The sequence below is a fragment of the Mustela putorius genome, unplaced genomic scaffold, assembly GCF_011764305.1.
Source record: "Mustela putorius furo isolate JIRA1106 unplaced genomic scaffold, ASM1176430v1.1 tig00003988_pilon_pilon_pilon, whole genome shotgun sequence".
Taxonomy (NCBI): Eukaryota; Metazoa; Chordata; class Mammalia; order Carnivora; family Mustelidae; genus Mustela; species Mustela putorius.
The window spans coordinates 12099474-12109669 of NW_025422127.1; the positions used below are offsets into that span (position 1 = coordinate 12099474).

General features: G+C 44.6%; 1 long non-coding RNA gene across 1 annotated transcript; it reads left to right on the forward strand.

The window, feature by feature from the left end:
* Nucleotides 1-1847: 1847 nt before the first annotated feature.
* On the forward strand, nucleotides 1848-8329 carry LOC101688203. The gene is made up of 3 exons (XR_201408.3): nucleotides 1848-2162; nucleotides 3624-3800; nucleotides 8065-8329. It is a non-coding gene; the product is annotated as an uncharacterized LOC101688203 (long non-coding RNA).
* Nucleotides 8330-10196: the final 1867 nt, after the last annotated feature.

Genomic DNA, 10196 nt, shown 5'->3' on the forward strand with positions numbered 1-10196 from the left:
ACAAACCCAGGATGCACCTAAATTCCAGAGGCCTACTGCCCCCACAGCAGACATTCACCAAGCACGATTCCACTTCTGGGCCTCTCCTCGCCAGGCATTCACCTGTGAAGTCTACAAACAAAACTCTCAGGCTTCCCCACACCCTGACTCAGACTCTCTGGAAGGGGCGTGTCTGTGAGGCTCCCATTTGTAGCCTGGGTGGGGAATCTCTAGCTAGTTGATGGTGCACCTTCCAGAAAAGGAGAGGGGGCAGTCACCAAGAATTCTGATCTGGCCTCTGACCTGGTACTGATCGAGGTGGACCACTGTCTGGGGTGCCCGGTTTCTCCATCCTCAAATTGAAGGACTTCCACCGAATGATTCCGGACCAACCTTTGACCTTGACCAGCCTGAGTGGTCCCTCAGCCCAAGAGACATGTATCTGGTCTCAGTTATAGTCCCGTAGTCCTTGATCAATGCTCAATAGTGCCTGCCTGGTCAGCCCTGGGAGGCAAGCACCGTCCACATTTTCTTAAAGATCCTGAGTAAGAAGTCCGATTTCTTCTCCCACTCATAAGCTTTAAGTTTGATGGGAAGAGCAACTACCTACCCATGAGGTACTGGGCTATGTCACCCTCACACAGAACATCAAGAACAGTAACACACTGTCTCTCCCCACATTATCAGGGATGCTGTAGGTGTGATCTTGTCTGGAAGCAGAGGGCATCATGAATCATCTGTTACCAGGCAATTTTTAAGGTAAGATGCACTGCCACCATTCTAAAGGTTCTCCTATGCCTTCTTGTAAGCCACTGCAATCCTGAGCGATGGGTCCTCAGACTACAGAGAGACCTATGGTGAGGATACAACCAAGGGAGAACAGGATGCCGCCACCACACAAGATGCTTGCAGGGACAGATGGCACTCATTAGAGAGGGAGGCATGCCAATGCGCAGACAGCAGCCCTTTCCCTTCCCCCAGCCTCAAGGGCAGCCTGGGAAGGGCTGGATTCTCCTCTGTTATGGGAACTTGTGCCCTCTAAATTTCAAATCTCTGCAGAGGGAAGGGACAGCTCCTTCCTGCGGTCCCTGCCCAGATCCAGACATTCAGCCTGGCCAGTTGTTCCTCACGTGACCTTGAACACATCACCGCACTGAGCCTTAGATTAGCTATTTGTGAAAGGGCTGAAAAATCCCTATCCAGTTCACTTCTTCAGAAAGTTAGGAAGATAACTCTATAGTTAAATGTTAGAAGTTCCATTCACCACCCATCTGTCAAATCTTAATAGTTTCTGGGCCAAATAAAATTGGACTGGAAAAGCTAATCACTGAATGAGAAGTGAGCACATAACACAGCCTTGGGGCTCCTGGCTTTTCAGGGGACTGTATGTAATAAGAGTGAAGAAAGCACGAAACACGTGCAGGCTCTGATTCCAGCTCTGCTCCTTGGACGTGGGATCACTGGAGTGTCAGCCTTCTCTCCTGTATGATGCTGGTACGAACATCCAGCTCACTGGCCAGCAAGAGGACCGGGAAATAGGGGGTTCCTAATAAGCAATACTATTGACATCGTTATTTAACTCATCCAAGCCCTGTCACTCACTGGGACAGATAGAGCTGGGGATTGTCCCAGGCTGGTTATTTTCCAGCTCATCTCATAACAGAACACAACCTGGGACCTTGCATTTACCTAGAGAAACTCAGAATCCTTTTTATTATATATTTTATTATGTATATTATGTTATATGTCCTCCCAAGCTCTGAGAAGGGAAAGGGAAAGGCTTTTAAGTCATGGAATGGAGAGGTAAGGGGTTCTGACCAAGGTTCTAGAACAAGGTGAGACAACAATCAGAGAACCCATTTCTTCAATCTGACCAGAGTTCAAAGTAGAGAGGCAGTGCTCCAGCAGAGGGAGGGCTCCCACCCAGCCCTGAGCTGAAATGACCGCAGGCAGCTGCTTTCTCCCAGAACAGGACTGAAGAGGCTTGGAGCTCTGGGCGCAGGAGGAGCCCGGGGCTGCCACCTCAACCTCCTGGCTACCCAGCCGCCCTGCTGTTCCCACCCAGAGAGGCAACGCCCATGGTTACTAAAGCAAACACTTCTCGATTTCAAGGTCTCTCAGTTTTCAATCCACGACCTTCGATGCACTTAAAATACTGCTCTGCTGTTCACAGCAGCCTTTATGTAAGTGGGCGGACGAAGGCTGTGCCTGCCAGCCTGCTCTTCCCTGTGCCTCGCCTCCAAAAGCCGCTTGGGAAGGTCATGGAGGCCTTTGGTGGCTAACTCTCACTATTTGCTAGGGGCTCCCTCACTTTTTTATTTCACTTATTTGCTTTAAAACAGAAACCACCATGGCTTTGTGCATTTATTCGTTTTCTGAGGTCAGCCTCCACAGGGTAGATGCACAGGAGCTGGGTAAAGGCTCAGCCCTAGCAGTGACCGATGCTCAGAGGATGGGAGATGAAAGTGTCAGAGGTGGGAGGAGAGCCAGGGGAGGCTCACTACCGAAACTGGGGAAGGAGGTTCATAAGGCAGGGTACTGTCCAACTCAATCCAATTCAGTTTAATAACCATGGTTTGAGGGCCTGTCTTCCTGGCCATGTTATAGGTCAACACCATCCAATAGAAATAAAATGGGAGCCACCTACATAATTCAAAACGTCTTCATAAAAGTCAAAAGAAACAAGTAAAATTAATTTTAATAATATGCTTTACTCAACCCAGTATATCCAAAATGTAATCACTTTGACATGTACTCAGGATAAAATTATTCATAAGATATTTTATGTCTTTGTACTAAATCTTTGGAATTCATGTGCATTTTACATATCTAGCACTTTTCAATTCAGACACATGTCAAGTGATCAGGAGCCACATGTGGCTAGTGGTTACCATACTGAGCGGCCTTAGGTATTGGTTACTCTGGGTATTGGGGATCCAGAATGCATGAATTGTGGTCCAGGCCTTTGAGGAAAATGGATGGCTACATGGATACTTCCAACCAAATGCAGCAAAATGAGGGAGGCAGAGGTAGAACCGGAACTGGGTACACATGAAAGGCAACTCATTTAGTTTACCCTGGGGGCTCAGGAAACTCCTGGATGAAGTACAGCTGAACATCAGAAAGACTGAAGGGAACCATTGCTGAGGACAGGCCACAGAATGTGCTCATCAGGAGGAAAGGCCAGCCCCCTCCAGGGGTAAGGCGTACGCCAGACAGCAAGGGAGTAAGAGTCAGTGAGTGAAGAGAAGGTGGAAGCAGATGGCCATGAAGTAGACTGAACAGCTGCATGGTCAAAGGAAAAAGATGAGGCAGTAGCTGGAAAGAACAGTAGTAACGATTATAATTATGACCATTGAGCACCCATTATGGGCCTGGGTAAGAGAAGATTTTCAGTTTTGACTTTAGGAGGGGAAATGGAGCATCTTTATATGAAGGGGAGAAAGGTCCAGACATGCAGGAAAACTTGGATAATGCAGTGAGAGAAAATCTGATGAGGACATATGGTAGAAGAATCCTAAACAAAGGTCAAGAGTTTCCGTGGAGAAGTCGACCTCAGACTGTGGGTAAGTAGTTACATATCCCATTTACACTGAGTCTCTCTCCTTTCCATGTGGCTCAATGCTCTTCCCTACACTGACCAGATTTCTGAGTATTCTCTTGAGGAAACACTCAACACTCGCACAAATTGTATTTGGGAGATACAGAACAACCACAGTCTGGCTGGTACAATGAGCTGTCCCAATGATCTGCTCAAAGATTGCACCTTAACTCCAAGTAGAAGTTGTGTTCACCAAAGGACCTGAGGAACCCAAGAATGTGTAAGTAAAATGGGAACTAGGAAAGCAAATGCTCGGCAAGAGAGGTTGTGGGCTACTCAAAGGTTACTATTTGGGTCAAGGGGTAGTGGGTGGGCTCACTGTCAGGATATTACTACTCAGAGTAGAGGGCACTTGAGGCATCTCTCCCAGTGCCTCTGAGAAGGAATCTTTTGGAGAAATAAGCTTTGGCATCCTGGAGTCCAATTTATAAATATTTATTGAGACCCTTAAATATATCATGGAATATGCTAGGTTCTGTGAAGGGCATAGTGCTTAATGCACCATGACTCACTCTCTCAGGGAGCTTGCCATTTGATTTAGTAAGAAAGATAGGACATGTAGGCATATACCTATACTCCAAGGCACTGTGTGGTGTGTGATGTTAAAAATACAAAATAATGGTGCCTGAGTGGCTCAGTCTGTTAAGTGTCCAACTCTTGATTTCAGCTCAGGTCATGATCTCAAGGTCCTGAGATCAAGCCCCACGTTGGGCTCTGCACTGGTGTGGAGCCTGCTCCAGATTCTCTCCGTCTCCTTCTGTCCCTTTCCCACTCCTCCCCCTAAAAAAATAATAAAAATAAATAAAAATTAAAAATAATTTCAGAATGGAACAGAAAGGAGGGAGAAGAAAGTTTTATTCTATGAAGCTGCAATTGTGATTATTTGAGTTAAATCTTTTCCAAGAAGCTTCAGAAAAAGAAAGTGGGGGGACAACCTTTATGGAGATAATTCAGGTGGAAAATTTATCTGATACAGATTCAACACAGAGATACACAGAAACATATTCTTTTTAGGAACCAAGAGAAATGAAATGCATGTGTCTAGGAAGTAATTACTATTGAACTGAGGCAAATATTGAACAGGGTAGGTAATAGAACACCAGAAGCATGCAGATGAATAAGTGAAAGCAAAACATCTTTAGGGACGGGAGAACTAGCCGGAAGACTCATGGAACCTAATGTTGTGTATTTGTATTTAAATGTGAGTGGAAATAACACCAATTAGAGTTCCAAAGAATGAACTGATAATTGACTTGTTCCCTCTTTCATTAGCTTCTATTCAAGGAGCTCAAAATAGCTTCCATTTTTATCTTCAGATTCCCACAACCTAATGCAATGCTAGGGACATAGCAGGTGTTCAATAAGTGTTGAATGAATAGATAAAGGCATGAATGAACAAGCAAATGTGTGACTTCCTCTGAGAGTGGCTAATGTGAGTTCTAGTGGTCTTACCCACATTCACTAATATTTATTTAACTTTTGGTCAAGACATTGAATGCCTGGCTCCTAGTTTTCTCATCTACAAAATGGAGATGATTACAGAGACTTCCCAGGTCTATGTCAAGGATTAAATGATATAGGAAAACACTTGGTAAACCTGAAAATCACTGAAGAAAATAGTCCTTTCTAAATCAGTATCTCATTTATATCAAGAGGGAACATATTTAACTGAGGAAAGAGACCCCCCTTCAAGTCATCCTTTTCCTCTCACCGTTGTCTGGGAATAGTCTCACCAAAACCATTGCTGGAGGGAAAGGTGCCTCACTTTAGTTCCCACGAAGGAGAGCAGTAACAAAGTTTCTGACGAGAAACGATAACCAGAGGTGTCCCTATGGTCATTCTTGCCTCATGGAGCCAAGGAGTTTCTTAATCTGCTACTTAAGCAGGAAGTTTCATTATCCCTGTCCTGGGTTTTCTGAACCCTAGAATTAAGATGTCAGCAGGAGATGCAGGCTTTGTTCACATGGAAAATCTGCTGATTTATCAACAACTCTTATACACACAATGCACCCAAGCATGCACTGATGACACTTGCCTGCTCTCGACAAGATAACTGGGCCATGTGGTGACAATATTAATTAGACAATAGCAGCTGGAGAAGGAATCTGTAGAACTCCCCACCTGCTATGCCATGATACTCTGTTTGCATACAACAAACCGCCGACAGGATCTGATGGGTCAAATGGCATAGTTGTGGTTGTCTCCAGGGTGGCGGTTTCTGAAGACATACTAAAGAGGCAAAGAGAGCCGGACAGACTTTTGGGATGAAATTTGGCCTCTAGACTACTTGGCAAGGCATGTATTGCCTAGAGGTTGAACACAAAAACCTAAGCTTGACATTCAGGGCTCTCTGGCAGTTTAATTGGAGAAATGCGAGAGTACCCTGGTGTTAGGCTGGGCACGCACATGAGGCGGGTTCAAACCCCAGGTCTTCCTTGTGCAAGCTGTGTGATTCTGAACTATTTAGCTCATTTTAATCACTCTTCTGGACTTTTTTTCCCATACAGTGGGCCATTCTTACCTTCCCTTAGAACTGTCACGAGAATTAAACAAAATTGTGTATATGTAACATGCCTGTATCTGCATCTTCCCCTCTCCCCACCCTCCTAAGTGCTAGTCAAGAGAGGCAACTCGCTGTTTCTCACAGGCATGCTTCTCTCCACTATAGATCATCCCCCAGAACACACTGTTCCCTCCTATCCCAATTACACTCAGTTCAAACATTTTATCTCTGTAAAGTCCCCCAAGACCTCCCAGCTAAATGTGACTGCTCCTTTTTCCGAAATGTCACAGCAATATTGCTAGTGGTCTTTCCATTGTGTGTGACAAAATTCCCAAGGGAGCAACTGGTTTTTAATTCCTCTTGGTGCTCCCTTTTGGAGTGAGTTGTCTAGCCTATTATTTTGTGGAAGCCAAGACCATGTCATATGCCATGCTTTATAGAATTTTTGCTACATTGATCAAATCTGTTTCCCTTGCAGTGGATCTGCAGGAAAACTCCTCTGCCGTTGTTTTTCAGAAGCATGCAAAAACTAATCTCTTCTTTGTGCCTGGTAGGGGTAGAAGAGTCACTTTTTACACACATCTCAGCATGAGTCCACTCTGAAGTGAACGACATCCTCATTTACTCAAGCAGAATTTATTGAGCCCTGCTATGTGGCAGGACCCATGTCTTCCTCTGCAGTCATATACAATTATTGCTCTGATCATGAGCTGGTTTGCAAATGATCTCTGCAGCAGAATCCCTGAAGGAGCTGATTCAAAATGCAGCCTCCTGGCCTCAAAGCCAGAACTCCCAAATCACAGTCTCGAGGATTGTGCCTGTGGTATGTGTTCTAACAAATTCCACTCATGAGTCTCAAGCATACTGAAGTTTAAGAACAAGGCTCTAGACCAGAGAGCTTACCGTGGTCATTCACTCTGACAATGCATCTGAGGAAACCACCCACTAGTTTCTGAGGAAGAAAAAGGAAATGCATGAGAGGTTATGAAGAGATAACTATGAGGACGAATGGACAGAGCTGGGATAATTCTGTTTGGACAGGAGATAGTTATGAAGGTTCCTACCAAACATTCCCACAGCCCCAAAGTTTCCTGTGGGATATGGTAGTCACAGTTCTCACCACTGCAGGGACTGTGGTCGTAGTCAGCAGCACAAGTGAATCAGGTTGGTATTCCTGGGTCATCGAATGGAAAAGGCATTTGCAGGAAACGGGGAGAGCTGTTTCCTATCCATAGGGTTCCTTCCGAAGGTCACTGGAGGCCGAGACAAGTGACAGACTTCTGTAGGCTCCTTTCTCTAAGACTGAGAAAATACACCTTTAAATGGCAACCCCGTTTAAAGAACAGTTGATTTTCAGAAAAATGGCTCTGAGGAAAAGGAATGTGGAAGGAGAATGGTATCATGATGGAAGGAGCAATGGACTAGGAACTCAAAACGGAGCAAATGCACTTTCATGCAACATGAACCATGAGAAGGATGCTGGGCACGGAGTCAAAGGACAAGACTTGTATCCCAGCTTTTCTATTTACAAATGTAAAACTGGGGGTAAATCTCTCAGCACTCTCCGTCTCTTTATCTAAAAGTGTAAAATGTAGATTTTGCAAAATGTAAAATTGCCATAATAACGCCTACCTTGCTCATTCCAGAATTGTTAGAAAAGTCAACTAAGGAAACATATATGAAAGCACTTAGTAATCAAAAAATTATTTTGAAATAGATTTTTAAAATTCAGCAATCAAATGTCATTCTATGGACATTCCGTTTATGCTGTGTTTTTCAAGTTCTTTAATTAGAGAGAAACAATCCAGGATTCACATTATATGAAAACAGTGTTTCTTTTTGAACCAAATTTTACTGAGATAGTTGATAAGAGTTTGTTTGTTTGTTTTTTTTTTCCTTTTTTCTGGAGGAAGTGTGGAGAAATCCAGCATATATCTCAGAATCTTTAGGATTTAGTTCATGGATGTCTTTCTTCTTCTAGGCCATTTATATTCAGCGGAAAGGCCCTGAGTAGCTGAAGAGGGAGCTGGTGACAAGAGCAAAGTGATGGCAGATGTGCCCTCAGAAGACTTGGCATCAGGAAGCAGTGGGATTGCAGGTCATAAGGCCAATAACAGTTTCTTGTAACTGCTCAGCCCATACACAGACTATGAGACTTGGACGGAGAGAGGACACACAACATTATGTTGTTCCCTATGGATTCCAGCTGCCTAACCACTTATGCCTTCATCTCCAGATAAAATGCTCTGAGTCTTTATTATATTTTATTATCATTATTACTGTTACCACTATGAGTATCACTATCAATTATATTTTAATCCTTCACTGTGCACCAGGCAGGATAGCTTTATACACACTATTTCATTCCATCTTCACAACACTTTGGGTAAGGTTTCCTTACCAGAGATTGATAGCTGAGGCTTAAAGAGAATAGGTAGTTGTTATAACCTTAGTCAAGAGAGGCAGGACTCAAACTCAGATCTTTAACTTCATATGTATATTGGCACTTTTTTTTTTAAGATTTTATGTATTTATTTGACAGAGAGAAATCACAAGTAGATGGAGAGGCAGGCAGAGAGAGAGAGAGAGAGAGGGAAGCAGGCTCCCTGCTGAGCAGAGAGCCCGATGCGGGACTTGATCCCCAGGACCCTGAGATCATGACCTGAGCCGAAGGCAGCGGCTTAACCCACTGAGCCACCCAGGCGCCCCTGTATATTGGCACTTCTATAAGAAGTTGCTATGAAACCAGGAGTGATTTTACAGTAAGGAAAATGAGATTTTCTCTCAAGAGATATGACTAGCAATATGTACTTAATTTGTTTTTCCATAAGCAGTGGGGAAACCATGGGAAAAAGGGGTAGTACTCTCCCTATAATCATTAGGGGTGGGAAGAAGGAAAGGTGTGCCTTACCCCATACTACCTCCTGATGGGTGCTTTATAACAGAGGTTTGGAGAATGTCTACTCTTATTCAGGTAAGGAAGCAAATAAATTAATAAAAAAAAGTGGTTGCCTTGTTCTAGATGATTATATTTATCATCTCTCCGTCTCAAAATACTCTATTTCTAAGAAAAGAAAGTATTTCGGTGCTTCAGTTCAATGAGGCAAAACAAACAGCAACTTGTGACACCTGGGAATAGTTAAGACCTAAATTTCTAAGGGCTTTGTCATTGTTGGTTAGTTCATCTGCTCAGCCCTGCCAGTGGATGGCCCACGTCTGAGGAGGCAGTGTCTCCTGTTCAGATCTTACCAACAGTCTGCTGCAATGAAGAAGAAGATCTGAGGTACCACTGAAATTCATTTTCTTCTTCCACTTCTCTTTCATTGTGCTTCCAGAGTCCCCAGGGATTCTCTCACCTGTCTCGGTTCAGAAGCCTGCATTTCCTGGGATGCCTGAAGCATCAGTAGGGATTTTATAATGTGAGGGCAGAGCAGTCAGCACCTGGTGGAGCAGTCTGTTGGGATGGGTCAGGGGGCTCTTGAACACCGGCGGCATGGGAGCAGAAGAGAAGCGGTGGAGGACAGGTTTGCACTCTGCCAAGTCACAGGGGGAGCCAGATGAGGGAACAATGACAGCTGTACAGCCGCTTTGCTACAGCAGGAGGCTACAGCACTGCGGCATAACAGCATGGCTGCAGCTGGTCAGCTCCTCCCCAGAGGACAAACTCAGAGGAGAGGGGATGGCATCACATCCGAGAAGTACAGTTTCTTGTAACTGGAATGGGCTTGCACCCTGCTCTAGTGAAGACGCATAGTCTTGTGTCCATATTTTCTTTGTACCTACTGCCTCTTACCTGGAAATCATCGGGTATAGAGTGTCCAGTTATGAAGATGGTAGCTGACAATTTTATCTCTGTCATATTTCTTCAACCCGTCCTCTTCTCTCCATCCTCAGATCTACCATCGTGGTTCAGGTTTCAACACTGCAGTGGTCCCATAACTGGTTGATTGTCTTGCCTCTTCTCTGGCTCCTTCTCCAGTTTGCTGTCCACACTAAAACCGGAGCGATCCATCTCACAGGCACATCTGCCAACACTGCCTGCTTTCTTCAAGACACTCGAGTTCCTACTGCCCACAGGGCACGGTCTCAGCCGCCGCACTCATCACTCAATGC